The sequence below is a fragment of the Anomaloglossus baeobatrachus genome, chromosome 3, assembly GCF_048569485.1.
Source record: "Anomaloglossus baeobatrachus isolate aAnoBae1 chromosome 3, aAnoBae1.hap1, whole genome shotgun sequence".
In the NCBI taxonomy this organism is placed as follows: domain Eukaryota; kingdom Metazoa; phylum Chordata; class Amphibia; order Anura; family Aromobatidae; genus Anomaloglossus; species Anomaloglossus baeobatrachus.
In genome coordinates this window covers 16,798,536-16,820,900 of record NC_134355.1, presented here as the reverse complement: position 1 = coordinate 16,820,900, position 22,365 = coordinate 16,798,536, and the positions used below count along the sequence as shown (strand labels likewise).

The following is a 22,365-nucleotide window of genomic DNA, read 5'->3' as shown; positions in this document are numbered from 1 at the left end:
AGGGAAGATGGATAGCACGGCATACCTGGAGATTTTGACCAAGAAACTTCCGCTATTCCATCAAGGATCTTAAGATGGGTTGTCATTTCATCTTCCAATAAGACAACGACCCAAAGCACACAGCCAAGAAAACCAAGGCCTGGTTCAAGAGGGAAAAAATCAAGGTGTTGCAGTGGCCTAGTCAGTCTCCTGACCTTAACCCAATTTAAAACTTGTGGAAGGAGCTCAAGATTAAACTCCACATGAGACACCCAAAGAACCTAGATAACTTGGAGAAGATCTGCATGGAGGAGTGGGCCAAGATAACTCCAGAGACCTGTGCAGGCCTGATCAGGTCTTATAAAAGACGATTATTAGCTGTAATTGCAAACAAGGGTTATTCCACAAAATATTAAACCTAGGGGTTGAATAATAATTGACCCACACTTTTATGTTGAAAATTTATTAAAATTTAACTGAGCAACATAACTTGTTGGTTTGTAAGATTTATGCATCTGTTAATAAATCCTGCTCTTGTGTGAAGTTTGCAGGCTCTAACTTATTTGCATCTTATCAAACCTGCTAAATCTGCAGGGGGTTGAATACTACTTGTAGGCACTGTATTTTCAGTTGTTTCACACTTTTTTGTTAAGTATTTCATTGCACATGTTTTTATTCATAGTTTTGATGCCTTCAATGTGAATCTACAATTTTTAGAGTCATGAAAATAAAGAAAACTCTTTGAATGAGAAGGTGTGTCCAAACTTTTGGTCTGTACTGTATGTATGAGGAAAAATGACCACACAGAGACGTGTCTCTATTTGGGAGAAGCTCAATGGTCTTCTGATCCGTGTATTATAAAATACACACAGTTATTCAGTTCAACATTGTCCCTGATTGGTCAGAGATAAACAGCAGAGTCCATATAGTACATCATCAGCATGTTACTGCCTTCCTAATACCAGCTTAAACAAGCTACTGAATACTTCTTTGTTAACACGTTACTGAGCAAGAATGAGGCGTCAACCTCCCACATCTCACATCCCACATCTCACATGGTGAGAACTAACGGATTACAGATTCTCTTAGTATATTCTAAATAGCTCTTTGTTCATTGTTCCTTTTGGCTTGATTATCTAGTTAACACATTCCTGTACGCACATCTTAGAATCATATTATAAAGCTTCTATGCAATCGTCATAGAGACACACACAGATAATTATACAATGACATCTATACTTTGATTATTTAAACACGCAGATAACCTTATTACATTTGTAGAAACGACCTGTAGCCAAGGCCTACCCTCACAAAGGTAGTGCTCTGAGGGTATTAAATCGCTCCTGTAAATTGATAAGGATATCCCCTGAGAATTCGAGGTTTAATGCGGCATTAATCTGATTACAGCAGAAGTATTAATACCAGTGATTGTGGCGTGTGGACTGGACGACCGACGTATTGTAAAAATTGTGTTGATGAATCAGAATCGTTGTCGTCGGTGTCTGTTCTGTTCTGAGTGAACTTAAGTGAGGAAAAATCATAGAATATAGTACATAGTAAGTTCTTGCTCAGCCTCTTTACCCAGAGCAGGAAACATACAGTGAAGAAGTAAACTTATTGCAGATTTACAGTGGGGAAATGGACATCATAGGTGACCACAACTATGACAAAATGAGAAAACAAATCCAGAAAATCCCCGCGTCTGATTTGTAAGATTTTTTTTTTCAAATTCTGGTGGAAAATAAGTACCGGTATTTGGTCAATAACAAAAGTTGATCTCAATATTTTGTTCTATATCCTTTGTTGACAATGACAGAGGTCAGACGTTTTCTGTAAGTCTTCACAAGGTTGGCACACACTGTTGGTGGTATGTTGGCCCATTCCTCCATGCAGATCTCCTCTAGAGCAGTGATGTTTTGGGCCTTTCGCTGGGCAACACAGACTTTCAACTCCCTCCAAAGGTTTTCTATGGGGTTGAGATCTGGAGACTGACTAGGCCACTCCAGGACCTTCATATGCTTCTTATGAAGCCACTCCTTCGTTGCCCTGGTGGTGTGCTTGGGATCATTAGCATGCTGAAAGACCCAGCCATGTTTCATCTTCAATGCCCTTGCTGATGGAAGGAGGTTTGCACTGAAAATCTCATGATACATGGCGCCATTCATTCTTGCATGTACATGGATCAGTCGTCCTGGTCCCTTAGCAGAGAAACAGCCCCAAAGCCTGATGTTGCCACCCCCATACTTCACAGTAGGTATGGTGTTGTTTGGATGCAACTCAGCATTCTGTCTCCACTAAACACGACGAGTTGTTCTATGAACCCAGAGAAACTTGCAGTTCCTATAATTGATGTAACACCTGCACCCCCCTTTTTATTTGGCACCCCTGCTTTATGCGGGATAGATTGAATATTCAAATGTGCAAGTAGATAAAAAAAAACAGCATTTGCCAAGTAGTTAGAGGCAGGTAGAAATTCAGCATGCGACAGACCTGCAGATATTGGGGCCAACAGAATCCCCCTGGGGCTAACAATTTGGTGTCCTGTGTTTCCACACTCCCCGGGATATCGCCCAAGGTGCCTCTTTTTCTCAAGTCATGTACATTTTCTACTTCCTAGGATATAACATCACCTCCAGGTACAAGATCTGCCCCAGATATACAAAAATTGAATCGCACCAGCTGTGGCCCCTCAGCAAGATCATTGCCCTCGTAACCCAGCTCCTAGATCCCCGGCAAATTCCCTTAATATTTTACAAGGTGCTTCAAGGGCATCCATGAGGCAGATGGGTCCATAGTAATGTGCCACTCAAAACACATATCTGGAAACCGTGTAGATGTGTGAGGTTTTGATCATTTGCCATTGTATACGCTACAGCAAGAAAATTCAGCTCCACTTCCTTCACTGAACAGGAGGGGGGAGAGGTTCCTGTATCAACACCTCTTCCAAAGTGGCCCCTTCACACACCATGCGTGAACTCCCCTTATGGCAATACCTAAAGCCAAAAGGCTTTAAATCTGCATTAGACATTGGGTTTAGATAGCGTTCTCCGGTTCTTTCATCTCAGTTTCTATTAGTTTCAAACAATCGGAAAACTTTTATTCATTGACCCATCCTCCATTTCTTTCTATGTTCTAGCTCTGCCCATTCCGCTGTCCACTCTTTTGAACCCATTGTCGTCACTGGCTTCTTCCTGTCATGAGGGTGGAGTGTGGTTGGGTGAGTTAGAGGTGGGCATAAGGCTGCCTTTGAGTATTACTGTATTTTTCGTTTTATAAGATGCAACCCAAATTCAGAGATAAAAAAAGATCCATCTGCACACGCGCTGACTCTGGGCGCCATCATTTGCACCCAGAGCATCTGGGACACCCGCCGCACCGGCCTGCTCCATACAGCCACCACAGCCCGCACAGAGAGGCAGCCTGGCTGCACAGAGAGGCAGCCGGCTGCCTGCCCGCAAAGAGAGGCAGCCAGCCCGCACAGAGAGGCAGCCAGCCGCTTCCCCACAAAGAGAGGCAGCCGGCCCGCAAAGAGAGGTAGCCGGCCCGCACAGAGAGGCAGCCAGCCGCCTGCCCGCAAAGAGAGGCAGCCTGCCCGCAAAGAGAGGCAGCCGCCCCACACAGAGAGGCAGCCGGCCCGCACAGAGAGGCAGCCGGCCCGCACAGAGAGGCAGCCAACCCGCACAGAGAGGCAGCCAGCCCGCACAGAGAGGTAGAATGCTCGCACAGAGAGGCAGCCGCCCGCGGCAATTCTCCACCTCCAGGTAAGCTATATTTGGATTTTAAGATGCACCCCTCTGTTGTGAATGTTAGTTATGTCTTGGCTGCTGGGAGGCTCCCTCTGGTGGCCAGGAAGGGTTTGGACAGAGACCAGGTATGTTGTGCAGTGGGTGTTTCCTTTCCTAACTCTCTGCTTATTTAAGTCCTGGTCTGATTGCAGGCTGTTGCCGGATGTCAGTTGTTCTTTGTATCTCCAGCCTGCTTAATCCTGCTCTACACCACATCTACCCCAGATAAGTGCTTGCTCTTTATTTATTGTCTGGTTCTTTTGTTTATCTGGGTTTGTCAATTGTTGTGGTTGGTTTCAGTTTATTTCCTTCCAGGGATTTTCCCCATCAGTGGATTGTTGAGGAACTCCCTGCAGTTCTGTGTGGAGTATAGCTCCTTTGGATCCATGTGTTTATGGCTTGTTGAATTTGTTATGATTCTTGTTTTCTGTTCATTGGTATGACAAGGGCACCTGGTATAGGACGGAGTTCAGATCGAGCGATCTGAGGGCCTTTTTGTACTATCAGGAAGTTGGTATTTTGCAGGGTTTTTCTCTGGCTACCATCAGTCCCTTTCCTGTCCTTTCCTATTTTTGTCAGCGGGGGCCTCACCTTTTGCTAATCCTGTCATCTACCTGTGTATTGTGTTTTTCCTATATCACCGCAGTCTTTGAATGTGGGGGGCTTGCTATTCTTGTCTATTTTCTGAGGCAGAGAGTTATTCATCTTTCCTACCTTTAGGATAGCTAGTTCTCCGGCTGGGTTCGCGGTGCACAGGATGTTAGTTCACCCCTCGGCTACTTCTAGTTGTGTTGGTTAGTAAGGAGATGGCGGCCAGATTAGTTGCCAATGCTCTTTCACCTTTTTGCCAATGATTTGTGGTGGTCTTCCATGGTTCCGGATCATAACAGTACATCCGGCCAAACAAATTTAAAGGGTACTCTTAAGAAGGAAAGAGATAAAAAAAAAGAAAAAAAAAAGCTGCTGAGAAAATTTATTTTTTTTTTTTTTTGGTGTTTTTCCTCTTCTTCTTTGGGTTCTGTGGAAGATTTCTTTTTTCTAGCATGGATGAATTGGGTGAGCGTGTTGCTCATCTTGATGCTAAAGTTCATCGTATAGAGTCTTATCTTGCACAGACTCCCCTTGCAGAGCCTAAGATTCCTGTTCCTGAATTTTTTTCGGGGGATAGGTCGAGATTTTTGAGCTTCAAAAATAATTGTAAATTATTTTTTGACCTGCGCCCTAAGTCCTCAGGGAATCCCGTACAGCAGGTTAAGATTGTCATCTCCTTGCTGCGTGGTGACCCTCAGGACTGGGCCTTCTCTTTAGCGTCTGATGATCCGATTCTCAATGATGTGGACTCCTTTTTTCAGGCCTTGGGATTATTATATGACGAACCCAATATTGTGGACCAAGCAGAAAAGGCCTTGTTGTCCTTAACTCAGGGTTTGGATTCTGCAGAAACGTTTTGTCAGAAATTTCGTAAGTGGGCGGTCCTTACCAAATGGAATGATGATTCGCTTGCGGCTCTTTTTCGCAAGGGTATTGCGGATGCTGTGAAGGATGTAATGGTAGTATTTCCCGTCCCTTCTGGTCTTGATGCCTCTATGACCTTGGCCATTCAGATTGATAGGCGGTTACGTGAGCGCAGGAAGATACCTGCTGGTTTTGTGCCTGTGGAACAGCCTTTGGAGCCTATGGAGTGTGATAGGGTCCTTTCTAATGCTAGTCGGCAGGGGTTCAGACGGAAGAATAGACTGTGCTTCTATTGTGGAGACGCTTCTCATAACATCTCTGTCTGCCCTAAACGTGAAAGGAGATTGGCTACTTCTGTTACTGTGGGTTCTTTGCAACCAAAGTTTCTTTTGTCTGTCACATTGATTTGCTCATTGTCTTCCTTTTCTGCATTGGCTTTTGTGGACTCAGGGGCAGCGCTCAATTTGATCGATTTTGGGTTTGCTAGGGATTGTGGTTTTCCCATGGTTCCTTTGCAAACTCCTATTCCTTTAAGGGGCATTGATGCTACCCCTTTGGCAGAACATAAACCCCAATTTTGGACCCAGGTGCCTATGAGAGTTGCACCAGCGCATCAGGAAACTTGTACATTTTTAGTATTGCATAATCTACAGGATACCTTGGTACTGGGATTTCCGTGGTTGCAGACCCATAATCCGGTTCTTGACTGGAGATCCTTGTCGGTAGCTAGTTGGGGTTGTCAAGGTTTGCATCAGGACCTTTCCATATCGTCCACGTCTGCTCAGGCAGTTGATGTTCCGGCTTTCTTGTCTGATTTCCGTGATGTATTTAATGACCAGGAATCTGATTCTCTGCCCCCACACAAGGACTGTGACTGTGCCATTGAGTTGGTGCTCGGTTGTAAATTTCCCAAGGGGCGGATTTTCAACTTGTCTGTGCCCGAACATGATGCCATGCGGTCATACATCAGAGAATCATTGGAGAAGGGGCACATTTGGCCCTCATCTTCTCCTTTGGGTGCTGGCTTCTTCTTTGTTGCTAAGAAAGATGGTTCGTTGAGGCCTTGTATTGATTACCGTCTTCTTAATAAAATTACGGTCAAATATCAGTACCCTTTGCCTCTGATGTCTGATCTGTTCTCTAGAGTGAAGAGTGCCAAATGGTTTACGAAACTGGATCTCAAGGGTGCGTATAATCTCATCCGTATTAAGGAGGGTGATGAATGGAAGACGGCTTTTAATACTCCTGAGGGGCATTTTGAGTACCTAGTGATGCTTTTTGGGCTCACTAATGCACCCTCCGTCTTCCAGGCCTTCATGAATGATATTTTTCGGGACCTTATTGGTAAATTTTTGATTGTGTATTTGGATGACATCTTGATTTTTTCTGATGATTGGGACTCTCATGTGGGGCAAGTACGGGATGTTTTTCAGATACCTAAGGATAATGCACTGTACGTTAAGGGGTCAAAGTGCCTCTTTGGGGTTCAAAGGATTTCCTTTTTGGGCTTCATCCTGTCTCCCTCCGCTATTGAAATGGACCCGATTAAGGTTCAGGCTATTTACGACTGGGTGCAACCGACTTCTCTAAAATCCCTGCAGCGGTTTTTGGGGTTTGCTAATTTTTACCGTAAATTTATAGCCAATTTTTCTGCCATTGTTAAACCTCTGACGGATTTGACAAAGGGAGCTGATGCTGAGCATTGGACCCCTGAGGCTATTGTGGCCTATCTGGAGCTTAAAAGGCGATTCACTTCTGCCCCAGTTCTGCAGCAACCTGATGTGTCTCGCCCATTTCAAGTTGAGATCGATGCCTCAGAGATCGGAGCAGGTGCTGTTCTGTCTCAACGAGACGCTACTTCGGGTAAACTTAAGCCCTGTGCCTTTTTCTCTCGGAAGTTTGCTCCTTCTGAACGGAATTATGATGTGGGGAACTGGGAATTATTGGCTATGAAGTGGCCATTTGAAGAGTGGAGGCATTGGTTGGAGGGGGCTAGGCATCAAGTTGTGGTGCTTACGGACCACAAGAATCTCATCTATCTGGAATCGGCCAAGAGGTTGAATCCTCGGCAGGCCAGGTGGGCTTTGTTTTTTACCCTGTTTAATTTTGTGGTCTCTTTTTTGCCGGGCACCAAGAATGTTAAGCCCGATGCCCTTTCCAGGAGTTTCTGCGCTGACTCTTTGGAGGTTGTCGAACCGTCTACTATCCTGAATGATGGTGTAGTTTTCTCGGCTATTTCGCCTGATCTGCGGTTGGCACTGGCGGAATTTCAGGGGGATAAACTTGAGAGATGTCCTACAGGGAAACTGTTTGTCCCAGACCAATGGAGAGACCGAGTTGTCTCTGAGGTTCATTGCTCTGTTTTGGCGGGTCATCCTGGCATTTTTGGTACTCGGGATCTTGTGAGACGCTCTTTTTGGTGGCCTTCCCTGTCCCGAGATGTCCGTCGTTTTGTACAGTCGTGTGGTTTGTTCTAGGTCCAAGCCCTGTTGTTCACGTTCTAGTGGGCTATTATTGCCTTTGCCTGTACCTAAGAAACCTTGGACGCACATCTCTATGGATTTTATTTCAGAGCTTCCCGTCTCTCAGAAAATGACTGTGATTTGGGTGATCTGTGACAGATTCTCCAAGATGGTCCACTTGGTTCCCCTATCTAAGTTGCCGTCTTCATCAGAGTTGGTGCCTTTGTTTTTGCAACATGTTGTCCGTTTGCATGGTATTCCCGAAAACATTGTTTCTGACAGAGGGGTGCAGTTTGTATCCAGGTTTTGGAGGATTTTTTGCTCCAAATTGGGTGTTCAGCTGTCTTTCTCCTCGGCGTTTCATCCTCAGACCAACGGTCAGACTGAAAGGGCTAACCAGACCCTGGAGACCTATTTACGGTGTTTTGTTTCTGCGGATCAGGATGACTGGGTTTCGTTTTTGCCTTTTGCTGAATTTGCCCTTAACAATAGAGCAAGCTCTACCACGTTGGTGTCCCCCTTTTTCTGCAATTTTGGGTATCACCCTAGGTTCCTCTCAGGGCAGCTTGAGGCGTCTGACTGTCCGGGGGTGGATTCGGTGGTCAACAGAATGCAGCAGATTTGGGGGCAGGTAGTGGATAAATTGTTTCAGTCCCAAGAAACTGCCCAAAAGTTTGCCAACCGGCGTCGGACTGTTGGTCCCCGGTTTAAAGTAGGGGACATGGTGTGGTTGTCCTCTAAAAATATTCCTATGAGAGTTCCGTCTCCTAAATTTAAGCCCAGATTTATTGGACCTTATAAGATTTCGGAGATTATTAATCCTGTATCTTTCCGTTTGACTCTGCCTGCGTCATTTAAGATTCACAATGTCTTCCATAAGTCCTTGTTGAAGACACATGTGGAGCCGGCAGTTCCTGTAGCAGCGCCTCCTGACCCTGTTTTGGTACAAGGGGATCTGGAGTATGAGGTTGAAAAAATTCTGGATTCCCGTCGCAGTAGGCGTCAGCTTCAGTACCTTGTGAAATGGAAGGGTTATGGGCAGGAGGATAACTCTTGGGTTGTGGCTTCTGACATTCATGCGGACAGGTTGGTTCGCGCCTTCCATCATGCTCATCCCGAGCGACCCGGTGGCGTGGGTGAGGGTTCGGTGACCCCTCCTCAAGGGGAAGGTACTGTTGTGAATGTTAGTTATGTCTTGGCTGTTGAGAGGCTCCCTCTGGTGGCCAGGAAGGGTTTGGACAGAGACCAGGTATGTTGTGCAGTGGGTGTTTCCTTTCCTAACTCTCTGCTTATTTAAGTCCTGGTATGATTGCAGGCTGTTGCCGGATGTCAGTTGTTCTTTGTATCTCTAGCCTGCTTAATCCTGCTCTACACCACATCTACTCCAGATAAGTGCTTGCTCTTTATTTATTGTCTGGTTCTTTTGTTTATCTGGGTTTGTCAATTGTTGTGGTTGGTTTCAGTTTATTTCCTTCCAGGGATTTTCCCCCTCAGTGGATTGTTGAGGAACTCCCTGCAGTTCTGTGTGGAGTATAGCTCCTTTGGGTCCATGTGTTTATGGCTTGTTGAATTTGTTATGATTCTTGTTTTCTGTTCATTGGTATGACAAGGGCACCTGGTATAGGACGGAGTTCAGATCGAGCGATCTGAGGGCCTTTTTGTACTATCAGGAAGTTGGTATTTTGCAGGGTTTTTCTCTGGCTACCATCAGTCCCTTTCCTGTCCTTTCCTATTTTAGTCAGCGGGGGCCTCACCTTTTGCTAATCCTGTCATCTACCTGTGTATTGTGTTTTTCCTATATCACCGCAGTCTTTGAATGTGGGGGGCTTGCTGTTCTTGTCTATTTTCTGAGGCAGAGAGTTATTAATCTTTCCTACCTTTAGGATAGTTAGTTCTCCGGCTGGGTTCGCGGTGCACAGGATGTTAGTTCACCCCTCGGCTACTTCTAGTTGTGTTGGTTAGTAAGGAGATGGCGGCCAGATTAGTTGCCAATGCTCTTGTCACCTTTTTGCCAATGATTTGTGGTGGTCTTCCATGGTTCCGGATCATAACACCCCTCATTTTCCTCCCAAATTTTTGGGAGGAAAAGTCCGTCTTATAATCCGTAAAATTCGGTATACGCTTCCTCTATTGTGTGTTGCTAACTCACTTGGTCTCGGCAACTGTTAGTTCCTTCTACAGATGCTCTTATCTATGGCTCTTGTAAAGCTACTTTGAGATGAAACATGAAAAGATATTAATACATAGTAATACAAAAAGACTATAGGCCGGTTCATCCATCATTAATTAACTGTAAGGAGTTCCTGTGTATTCAGAAAATACAGTAGAACGTGAGACCAAAAGCAAATAAATACACAATTCAAAACAGACATATTGTAAAACATACTTTATTAATCAGCGCTGAAAACGTTTAAAAGAGTTAATACAAGATGTAAGGATACAAGATAAGGGTACAGTATATATACAGTATATATATATATATATATATATACATATATAAGGGTACAGTATATAAGTAGTGATGAGCAAATAGTAAAATATTTGGGTTCGGATTTAGTATTTAGTAGTAGTCCAGTACTCGTAACGAATAACTAACATAAGTCAAGTCAATGCGGAGCCCGGGCATTATTCTTGCAGATATCCGAGCAAAATCCTCAGCTTCCTCCTTGACATTAGGTTGGTTATTCATGAGGAATACTGGAATAGCGCTAGAGAGGAGGAAGGTGTCCAGCAACAAAACGTCCAAGGTCATAAAAAAATCGGTTGATCAACGTTGATACCAGTCTTGTTTGTCAGGAGCACGGCCCGAGGTTCCTCTTCCATCTCTATAGTCACACGGTGAGCTGGATGTTTTCTACTGTGTTTGGAATAGCACTAGGTATCGGTACGAATAATCCGACCCCCGAATATTTCACTATTCACTCATCACTATTTATAAGTTTTCACTTCACACATTCCATTCATTGTTTCGCCATTGTGCGGACAGAAGGATCCCACCCTCCATCAACTCATTTCTAGCTACGAACACAACTTCAGACCCTTCATATTTTCCACAATCTCCGTATAATCCTGTATAACCTGGCCGGACCGTTCCTCTTAAAGTCATGTTTATGTCAGAAATTACTAAAAACATGAACATATATTTAGACTTATTCTGTCCCAAATTATTAACAATTAAGTATAACTATATCAAACTCTATATAAAAGCTGTAATGAACCAGCAGGGGGAGCTGGAACATCAGGAGAGTGCTGATGTGGCGCCCCTGACCTGGTCAGGCGCCACTGAGTACTGCACCCATGCTGGGTCAGTACAATACAGGTAATCCCAGAGGCTGATTAGGGTGTGGACAGACAGGCACATAGTAGCCAGGTCTCCCACATGGACCTTTGAAGGGACCCCTGGGGAATCCAGGAGGGGGCGTGGCCTCCATCTCCACTTCAAGGTGTGTGGTAGAGAGGCTGGTTGCTAAGTTGCGGAGGCAGGCACAGTGGGGAGGGAGTAGTGAGCCGAGTCAGATAGTGAAGGGAGAGCGCAGAGTTCAGACGCGTGAGGGGAGTCACTAGTCTGACACCGCAGGTGCAGTGACTGCTGGCGGGGGAGAAAGTGCTACCTGGTAGTACCACCCGGAAACCACCTGAGGCCGGAGTGCAGAGAGGTGGCTGAGTACGGGGACTGCCAGGAGACCCTGCCCGCACGGGGTTACAGGTCCCCAGAGCAGGGGACCATTCAGTTGGCCTAAATCTGTAAGTGGGGGCACTTCATACCCTCCATGAGACCACCACAGAGTCCGCAGCTACAGCAGCAACGAGGGGACCCATAGTAACAAGAGGCAAGCAGCCGGAGTCACTTGGCCCAAGCTGCCCGCAAACGGGCCGAAAAAGGGGAGAACAGGCGAAGGCGACTTCCCTGGGTGACCCCGTAGGACTTCAAGTCTGGGTCACCACAAACAACAGAGGGCTAAAAAGGCGAGTTGGTAGTCACCTCTACATCAGCCAAAGGGATACCTAGTTCCTCCCTGGTCCACTAGAGCATCGCCCGGGTTGGCTCACTTTCAACACCAATTGTGAGTAAAAACCCTGAAAGACATTTGGGACTGTGTGTGGAATACTCCACGACCTGCTGCACTACACACCCACACTGAGCCCTGGGGTCAGCCTCACTCCCGGGAGGCCACAACAACTTACTGCACCCACCATCAGCTCCGGGCATTCCCCAAACTGCAGTGACGGTCATCCCTGACCGCAATACCGAGAGTGGCGTCACGATCCCCATTGAAGTTAACCTACCTGTGACCAGAAGATTCCAGCACTGTGGCGTCCCCGAACAGGATCAGCGCTCCTCGGGCGACACACTGACAGCAATCCTCCACTAGAGGGCACAAGTCCGCTCAGTGGAAGAAGTGGATGGTCGTATGGGCTGGGATCAGAACCAAGATGTCTATGAGGTACAAAGGGTATAACAAGGACAGAGTCCAGGGAAAGCCGAATTAGGAACCAAGAGGAACCGTCAAAGACCTGGGAGAGCGCGGAAATCAGAGTAAACAGACAAAGGGGGAGTCGGGAGCGCAGGTAATAGCAGGGAGTACAGGAGGACAGAATAACAGAGGAGGTAGGATGGGAGTCAGAGAGGAACAGAGGTCGTCAGGACGGGAGGCAGGGAGAACGTACACAGGCAGGGCAGGAGGTGGGGGAGCGCACACTGTCAGGACAGGAGGCAGGGAGGACGAATGTAAACAGGACGAGAGGCAGGATCAGAACTCACGAGGGACCAGTTAGTCGCAAGAAGACCAACAACTGGAGTGAAATGTTTGGAAAGAAATGAGTACAGAGCTGACAGGAGGAACAATGAGAGGAATTCCAATTCCAATCCCAAAAATCTGAAAAGGAAGAGGTTGAAGAGGTTGGGCATTGGGGGCAAAACCAGAGGTAAAGGTGGTGCATTGGGGTTAGATGATGCATCATACCTCTCACTCTTCGTTTGTTCTTTTTCTCCTCCTCAGATCCAGGAAGCCTGTAGAAGGCATTCCTTCCTTTTTAAGGAATTTCTGTACATTATTCAAAGGACTACTGCCAATTCTACTACTCACTATGGCTGTATCTAAAGCATCTTTGTTATTTGGAGACTCCATGGGTTGTGTGAGACTAATTCCAGATACCATGAAACACTCTCTAGTCTTGTAATCTAGATCCCTCCTATGTAACTAATTTCTGATATTTTGAAATAATCTCTAGTCTGTTATGAAACAAATTTTAAACACCTTGAGATAATCTCTAATTTCAAAATACAACCCCAAATTTTATAGTGAGGTTTTGTTCTATATTATCGGTCTCTTACTTGGCACTCCTGTTCAGTCCTAAATGTCTGACATGAGAAAAGAAGGTCTCCAAATATATCAGAGGAAAGATGCAGCAAAAGCATATATAATATGGGAGGAATAGAACTAGGTGATAGCACCGGGGAAAAGGACTTGGGCATAATAGTGGATCCCAAATTCAACATGAGCCAACAATGCGGAGCTGCAGCTAAAAAGGCCAACAACATTCTGGGATGTATCAAGACAAGCATTGAATCTAGATCAAGAGAGGTGATTATTCTCCTATATTCTGCCCTGGTCAGACCCCACCTGGAATACTGTGTACAGTTCTGAGCGCCCCAATTCAAGAAAGACATCGATATATTGGAGCAAGTCCAGAGAAGATCAACCAAGATGGTAGAAGGTCTGCAAACCATGTCATACGAAGACCGGCTACAAGAACTAAAGAGAAGGCTGAGAGGAGACTTAATAGCGGTCTACAAATATCTGAAAGGTCGTCACAGTGCAGAGGGAACCACCCTATTCTCATTAGCACAAGGAAGTACTAAAGGAAGCAGATTCAGATTAGACATTACACAGTGTGCAGAATTATTAGGCAAGTTGTATTTTGGAGAATTTTTTTATTATTGATCAACAACTATGTTCTCAATCAACCAGAAAGACTCAAATATCAAAGCTTAATATTTTTGGAAGTTGGAGTAAGGTTTTTTAGATTTGGCTATCTTAGGAGGATATCTGTTTGTGCAAGTAACTATTACTGTGCAGAATTATTAGGCAACTTAATAAAAACCAAATATATTCCCATCTCACTTGTTTATTTTCACCAGGTAAACCAATAAAACTGCACAAAATTTAGAAATAAACATTTCTGACATGCAACAACAAAACCCAAATAATAAGTGCCCAATATAGCCCCCTTTCTTTCTGATGACACTCAGCAGCCGACCATCCATAGATTGTCAGTTGTTTGATCTGTTTACGCTCAACATTGCGTGCAGCAGCCACCACAGCCTCCAGACACTGTTCCCAGGGGTGGACTGTCTTTCCTCCCTGTAGATCTCACATTTTCTGAGGGACCACAGGTTCTCTATGGGGTTCAGCTCATGTGAACAAGGGGGCCATGTCATTATTTTTTCATCTTTTAGACCTTTACCGGCCAGCCACGCTGTGGAGTAGTTGGATGCATGTGATGGAGCATTGTCCTGCATGAAAATCATGTTTTTCTTGAACGATACCGACTTCTTCCTGTACCACTGCTTGAAGAAGTTGTCTTCCAGAAACTGGCAGTAAATATGGGAGTTGAGATTCACTCCATCCTCAACCCAAAAAGGTCCCACAAGTTGATCTTTGATGATACCAGCCCATACCAGTGCCCACCTCCACCTTGCTGGCATCTGAGTGGGAGTGGAGCTCTCTGCCCTTTACTGATCCAGCCTCTGGCCCATCCATCTGGCCCATCAAGAGTCACTCACATTTCATCAGTCCAGAAAACCTTTGAAAAATCAGTCTTAAGATATTTTTTAGCCCAGTCTTGAGGTTTTATCTTCTGTTTCTTGTTCAGAGGTGGTGGTTTTTCAGCCTTCCTTACCTTGGCCTGTCCCTGAGTATGGCACACCTTGTGCTTTTTGATACTCCAGTAACGTTGCAGCTCTGAACTATGGCTAAACTGGTGGCAAATGGCATCTTGGCAGCTTCACGCTTGATTTTCCTAAATTCATGGGCAGTTATTTTGCGCCTTTTTGCCCAACACGCTTCTTGCGACCCTGTTGGCTATTTGCCATGAAACGCTTGATTGTTTGGTGATCAGGCTTCAAAGGTTTGGCAATTTCAAGACTGCTGCATCCCTCAGCAATACATCGCACAATTTTGGACTTTTCAGACCTGTCAAATCTCTCATCTAACCCATTTTGCCAAAGGAAAGGAAGTTGCCTAATAATTAAGCACACCTTTTATAGGGTGTTGATGTCATTACACCGCACCCCTCCTCATTACAGAGAGGCACATCACCTGATTTACTTAATTGGTAGTTGGCTCTCAGCCTATACAGCTTGGAGTAGGACATCATGTATAAAAAGTATGTGATCAAAATACTCATTTGCCTAATAATTCTGCACACAGTGTAGGAAAAACTTTCTGACAGTGAGAGCAGTCAGCGAGTGGAACAGGCGGCCACGGGAGGTGGTGAGCTCTCCATCAATGGAAATCTTCAAGCGGAAGCTGGATAAACGTATAGCTGGGATGATTTAGGAAAACCTGCACTCGCAGGGGGTTGGATCCAATGGCCCTTGAGATTCCTTCTAACTCTACTATTCTATTATTCTCTGATTCCATTTCACCTAGTCAGGTCAGTTGCCAGTCTTTCTTATACATGCAATGTTGTAAGACACGGTTTCTTAAATCTTTCTGTTTGCAGATACGTCGACTATTATCGTCGACGAGAGAACTGCAAGACAATAGTCAAACACATAATAAGGAAAAGACCTAGGCATGTCTAAATACGTAACATTACCCTGACCAAAGGGGAACCAAGTAGTTCGGTGTTTGGAACTGCACAGTTACTTGTTACTATTGAGAACTCAATTATGATAATCCATATTTTCGGAGTCCAGGGCCCCCAGGGCATTCGGAGAAGTCAAGTCTGCTGCTGGTCCCTGGGCTGGTTCTTACTTACAATGAGACCGATATCTTAGTCTTGACTTCAATGTATTTCTATTGCTGACTAAAACCACACAACTGAAAACAATTGAAGCACATAAAGCAACCTAGAGTCACTAAAAGTTCTCTAAAATTCCCATGCTAACCTTGAAGACTCACTGGGGAAAGTATTCCTGCAGAAGGAGAGACAAAACCTGTCCATCCCCAATAAAAATCCCCTTTTTCAGTTCCCAAGTGTTCTGGGAATCCCTTTAGTGGCATAATCCTTTGAGAGCAGCCATAACTTCAATTGAAAAATTTCTGGGATTAAGTTTTCGCACAGTGATAATATAGATGTTACACGAATAACTGTAGGCGTTTCTTACATGATAGCAAATAGCAAAATTTATAGCTGCATAATAGGTAAGACAGTCTGTGTCTTCCAAGATTACTCACACCCCACATCGGTTTCTTTTTTTTTTTATAATTCTTTGTTTAACCGAATAGTACAATAGAACAGTAGCATAACAATTTACAACCATTGTACATTGTCCCACATCGGTTTCTTTGATCCAGCAGTTTTCATGAAATCTACCACAACCTGTCAGATTTGCCGAGTCTGAAGACACTAAATCCTTCTTTACTGAAACACTATAGTCTGACATAAAAATGGTTTCTACCCTGTGTGAACGTTTAGATGCTTCATAAGACTTCCTTTCTGGGTATAACATTTGCTACATTCTGAACATGAAAATGGCTTCTGTGCTAAGTGAACAAACAATTTGATGTTCTTTAAGAACTGATTTCTGGATAAAACATTTCCCACATGCAAGACATCAAAATTGCTTTTCTCCTATGTGAGTTGACAAATGATAAAAAAAACCTGATTTATGCGTGAAACATTTCCCACATTGTGAACATGAATATGGCTTCTCTCCTGTGTGAGCTCTTACATGTTCATTAAGACTTGACTTCTGGCTAAAATATTGCCCACATTCTGAACAAGAAAATGGCTTCTCCCCTGTGTGAGTTCTTAAGTGACCCCTAAGAGTCGATTTCCTCTTAAAACATTTCCCACATTCTGAACATGAAAATGGTGTCTCCTCTGAGTGAATATTTAAATGCGCCACAAGACTTGATTTGTACTTAAAACATCTTCCACATTCTGAACATGAAAATTTTTTTTCTTCTGTATGAAGTTTTAGGTGATCCAAAAGATTTGATTTATCACTGAAACATTTCCCACATTCAGGACATATATAAGGCTTTTCCCCTGTATGAATTCTTAAATGTTTCACAAGACTTGATTTGGAAACAAAACATTTCCCACATTCAGGACATGAAAAAGGTTTCTCCCCTGTGTGAGTTCTCTGGTGTTTAACAAGATCCCATTTTTTGTAAAAACATCTCCCACATTCCGAGCATGAATATGGTTTCTCTCCTGTGTGAATTCTGAGATGGTTCACAAGACTTGATTTCTGAGTAAAACATCCCCCACATTCTGAACATGAAAATGGCTTCTCTCCTGTGTGACTTCTAAGATGTTTTTTTAGTATTGATTGCGTGCTAAAACATTTCCCACATTCAGGACAAGAAAATGGCTTCTCTTCTGTGTTGCTTCTTTGATGGCTTTCAGGAGAACCTTTAGGCATAATGGAATTTAAATGTACCAAAGATGAGAATGATTTCTCTCCGGTGTGAGTTTTCTGATGTCTAACAAAATCGGTTTCTTTGGTAAAAGATTTCCCACATTCTGAACATGTAAATAAGCTTTCCTTTCTGTGAATTAGCTCATTCAACTGAAGATTAGAGTTCTTGTTAAAATAATTCCTCGTTTTGAGTATTTCGTCCTCGTTTTGTCCAGTTGTTTGATTGCCAGTCAGTGATTGATTTTTGTGACTAGTGGTATCAGTGAATATGTGGCCGCTGTGAAGGACTACGGGGACATTTAGAGTTTCTAAATTACTTTGTGTGGAATAGTTATCTTCTACTTCAAGATACGGAGATAAAGGGAGATGTCCGTGGGAGTCTCTTGTACAGTCTTCACCTAGAAAATAAAAACATTTACTCAATCAAAATAATGGCCATTATTTGAAAAATATCCTGAAAATTAGAATCATGTACAATTTAGACAGGAATTATACTTATAATTATTTTTTATTTATTTATATAATATATATATATATATATATATATATATATATATATATATATATATATATAAAAAATGAATAACAAAATTGTGGATAAGCCTGTATAAAAGAGGGAGACTAAGGGGTCAAGAAGATTACCTGATGTACCAGCACATGAAGCAATGATACATGATAGGACGTTTTCATGACAGAGAGCTGAAGAATTTACTACATTTGTTACTTGTTTCCTATATTCAAGTCTCTGCAAAACAAATCTTAATGGCTTCAACTGAACAACAGAATGACGTCAGCTCCGGTGACTTATTTTAAGCAGTATCATCGCTCCAGGCTTTTTCTGTATTACTTTATTAGTTCCTATGTTATTATTCTCAACCGTGTAGCTCCTAATCTTGACTTGTTTTCCTGCCTCGTCCTTTTCATGGTTTCTCTTGTACATATTGTTACGTTTCTGTTTTGATCTTCGGCTACTAAGTGTGCTTCTTCCCAACCTTCTGACCCGACACGTACTGAACGCAACGCTGGAAATTATTTTGACAATGCTTCTACAGAATCAGGATTATTGCTGCTAATCTGTGACATTTTTGGAATTTGCAACCTTCGAATCTTCCTGCTGAAAAGTCTATACCATTTTGAAAGAATCAAAGGTAAAACAAGGGGAACCTTAAAACCTCACAAGTAAAGGAGGTGTTACACGCAGCGATATCGCTAGCGAGCGTAACCGCCCCCGTCGGTTGTACGTCACGGGCAAATCGCTGCCCGTGGCGCATACGATCGCTAGGCCCGTTCACACGGACTTATCTGGCTAGCGACGTCGCTGTGTCCGGCGAACCGCCTCCTTTCTAACGGGGCGGTTTGTGCGGCGTCACTAAGCAGCTGCCCAACAAGAATGGAGGGGCAGAGATGAGCGGCCGTAACATCCCGCCCACCTCCTTCCTTCCGCATTGCCGGCGGGTGCAGATAAGCTGTAGTTCGTTGTTCCCGAGGTGTCACACGTAGCGATGTGTGCTGCCTTGGGAACGACGAACAACCTGCGACCTCTACAATCAACGATATTTTGAAAATGAACGACGTGTCAACGATGGATGATTTGGTGAGTATTTTCCATCGTTAACACTTGCTCGTTGCTGCCACACGCAACGACGTTGCTAACGAACGGAATCCGTGACCCCGGCGATATATCGTTAGATACGTTGTTGCGTGTAACGGGGCTTTTAGTCTAATCAATGACATATTGGACTCGCTCCTTCTTTGTCTTAGAATATGACCGCTTTTTGCCGCAGTATGATGTAACTTATCTACGTCTTTTTCTGCAACATGTGACCCTTTGTCTAAACCAGGTATAAAATGCCCTAACACTATAGTTCGTGGCCAGATAGCCAAACCACCCAATCTCTGGACACCTGCGCGTGTCTGCGTGCCTTAGAACCTGTTTCCTGTATCTGCTCTGGAATAAATTCCAGCTCCTGCTTTGAAGAATCGATTGCAGAGTCTCCTTTGGACTATTAAGGAGAAAGCATTATTGGACGCTCTAGTGATCTTACAATCATAATGGTGTTACAAGCCTATAGATTGCAAAACTGTTGCTATATGCAATCCCTTGCCTTTGGAGGTCTATGAATGGGCCGACAGGTGGCCCAGGTAGTGCCTGCTAGCAAGAACAAATGAGGGCTATGCTATGTTCAGATGATCATATTAATTCACGGGCCAGTTGGATATGCCTTAATCCATGTGCTGCTGCTCTGTCGCTTCTTCTTGCATTCTGGGGCAAAACTTCTAACCACTTTAAGTCCTGATCTGGTTCTCCGTCATCCAGATTTTAATAGGCCATTGTCTATGAATGTTAAGGCCCCCGGGATTGGGATAGATACAGGCCTCATAAAAGCAGTTGAAGAAGAATAATGTGACATCTTCTACAAGAATTTTTCTACCTGCTCTATTTGAGATCCTAAGGTACCGGAGATAACATGTGCCTTGAGAAAATGGTAACACATCTAAAAAAAGACCTGAATTTAAAGTGAACCAAACATCAGGATTTTCGTGTATAAGCTGCAGCCAGTGCAGTGCTGGCACTATCATGCACAGTGTGTACATACCATCAGGGGGCAGCTCGGGTGTTTAGTCAGTGAAATACAACTTTATAAAGTTTGAAATTTCGTGTACTTTTTGATTGACGTGTGCACCTCTGCAGATAATGTCCGGGCGGGTTATGCAGGAGTTCCCCGCCCCCCCACCAGCCTGTTCCTCCCTCTCTCCGGGCGGGTTATGCACGTGTTCCCCACCCCCCGCGCCGCCTGTTCCTCCCTCCCTCCCTCTGGCTGTATGTAAATATCTAATCTTCAGAAACATGGCGCCGGAGTGGGCCTCTGCGCATAGCGCTTATCTCCGGCTCCATGTTTCTGAAGCCCCCGCATTACACAACTTGGTGTCTGAGAGGGCGGTGCATGCGCCCTCGTTTCTTCACAGCCCGTTGTGACCGCGGGAGCGCGTGCGATTAGAACAGGACAGAACAGCTGACCGGAGGACGCGATTACCTGCTGCTCCTGTATCGTGCCGCCCCAGGACACCGGGCCAACACACCAGCCGGTGTGACATCGCTGTGGCGCCGCCCTCTCAGACACCAAGTTGTGTAATGCGGGGGCTTCAGAAACATGGCGCCGGAGATAAGCGCTATGCACAGAGGCCCACTCCGGCGCCATGTTTCTGAAGATTAGATATTTACATACAGCCAGAGGGAGGGAGGGAGGAACAGGCGGCGTGGGGGGGCGGGGAACACGTGCATAACCCGCCCGGAGAGAGGGAGAAACAGGCTGGTGGGGGGGCGGGGAACTCCTGCATAACCCGCCCGGACATTAGCAGCGAGGTGCACACGTCAATCAAAAAGTGCACGAAATTTCAAACTTTATAAAGTTGTATTTCACTGCCTAAACACCCGAGCTGACCCCAATGGTATGTACACACTGTGCATGATAGTGCCAGTACTGCACTGGCTGCAGCTTATACACGAAAATCCTGATGTTTGGTTCCCTTTAACTATTATTGTCTTCACCGAATACTCATATTTGGATTTTATCCTCACATATCTGACAGAGTGTTCTAAGAATTTAAATCTCATATTAATATTCAATAGTCTGTATTCCTTGTAAGCAGTGTTATAGGAAGAATCAAATTAAACAATAAAACTCAGCCTGCCATTCACCATACGACCTTTCCATCAGGGTGCACGGAAGAAAGCAGAGGGAGGGCGGTCCACCTCCACAGGAAAATCCAAATACAACAAAAAAGAAGAAACAATTCCAGCACCTGTAGTCCGATCTTCAATTTAAATAAAACATCCTTTTATTGGAAACATGTTATAAGGATTTTTTATCTATACATGTATATTTTAACATGTTTCCAATAAAAGGATGTTTTATTTAAATTGAAGATCGGACTACAGGTGGTGGATTTTTTTCAGTGTTATAGGAAGTTTATTCTTGTATTAATAGATGGATATAATAAGTAATTGTATCTCTCTGTATTCATGATTTTGTATCTACTGATGTATGAAGAGTGGGAGAGTAAGCTGTTGCCCCAGACTTCATCTAAGCTTCTCCTGTCAGGACAATATGGCAGAAGACGAAAGATTTATTCAAGGCCAAATAATGTATTTTCTAAAGTAGATTATTGTTACAAGTTCCTTATCTAGTGGGCTGAAAAATAAGAGATTTTTTTTCAAGGCTAATGTAATATGTGATTTTTTTGCAGCTGTTCTCTTTGAATATATAGCTATAAAAAACAAATACTCCTAGAAGGGCAGACATTTGCCTATTGATCCTGGAAGGTGCTTTTGAGTTGTCTCTTCACATACACTACACTTCAAAAGTTTAGGGTCACTTAGATATTTCCTTATTTTTTAAAGAAAAGCACATTTTTTTTCAATGAAGCTAACATTAAATTAAACATTGTTGGACTTCCGGCTCCTGCGCTGATCATGTAGGACACAGGACGCCTGAGCTCTGTCATTCCCTGCAGCTCTGACATATATACCGGACATCCCACCAGCCTCCCCCGCTCCATACCACCGGTGAGTGAAGTTGCTGAATGCAGGGATGTTCATGGGGAGCCGTGGAGATAATCACTTGAAACAGCGCGGTGAACTTCGCTCTCCCCCTCCCTCTCAAGATCTGGCAGCGTGATAAAGATGGCGCCGGAGCCTGCCCTGCACTAACATCAGATCTGTACACAGAGAGCAGGACACAGCTTACCTTGCACTCACTCCCCCAGCACTAAGCAGTTAACCGGCAGCAGAATAATAAATCTCCTGGAGTCCTGATAAGATATCAGCTGCAAACAACGCTACTGACAAGTTCTGCAAAGAGCAGAGTTAAAACGCCGGGAATCCCTGGGCCCTTCCCCCATCTTGTCCAGACCTGTGCTTAACAAGCAGGTGCTGAATCTCTAGGCATACAGAATCAGTGCAAAGCTCTGGAGAAAGTGAAAGAAGCTGAAGGAGGGAAGTTTAAACATACATCCCTGCAAAGTTTCAGGACAGTGAGAATTCATATAACTCTGGCTGGGGGGAGAAAGGGGTGAAAGTAAGAAT

General features: G+C 44.3%; 1 pseudogene; it reads right to left on the bottom strand.

Moving 5' to 3' along the window:
* Positions 1-16,270: 16,270 nt before the first annotated feature.
* The window catches only part of LOC142297138 (uncharacterized), a 32,514-nt pseudogene continuing 26,419 nt past the window's right edge, over positions 16,271-22,365 (bottom strand).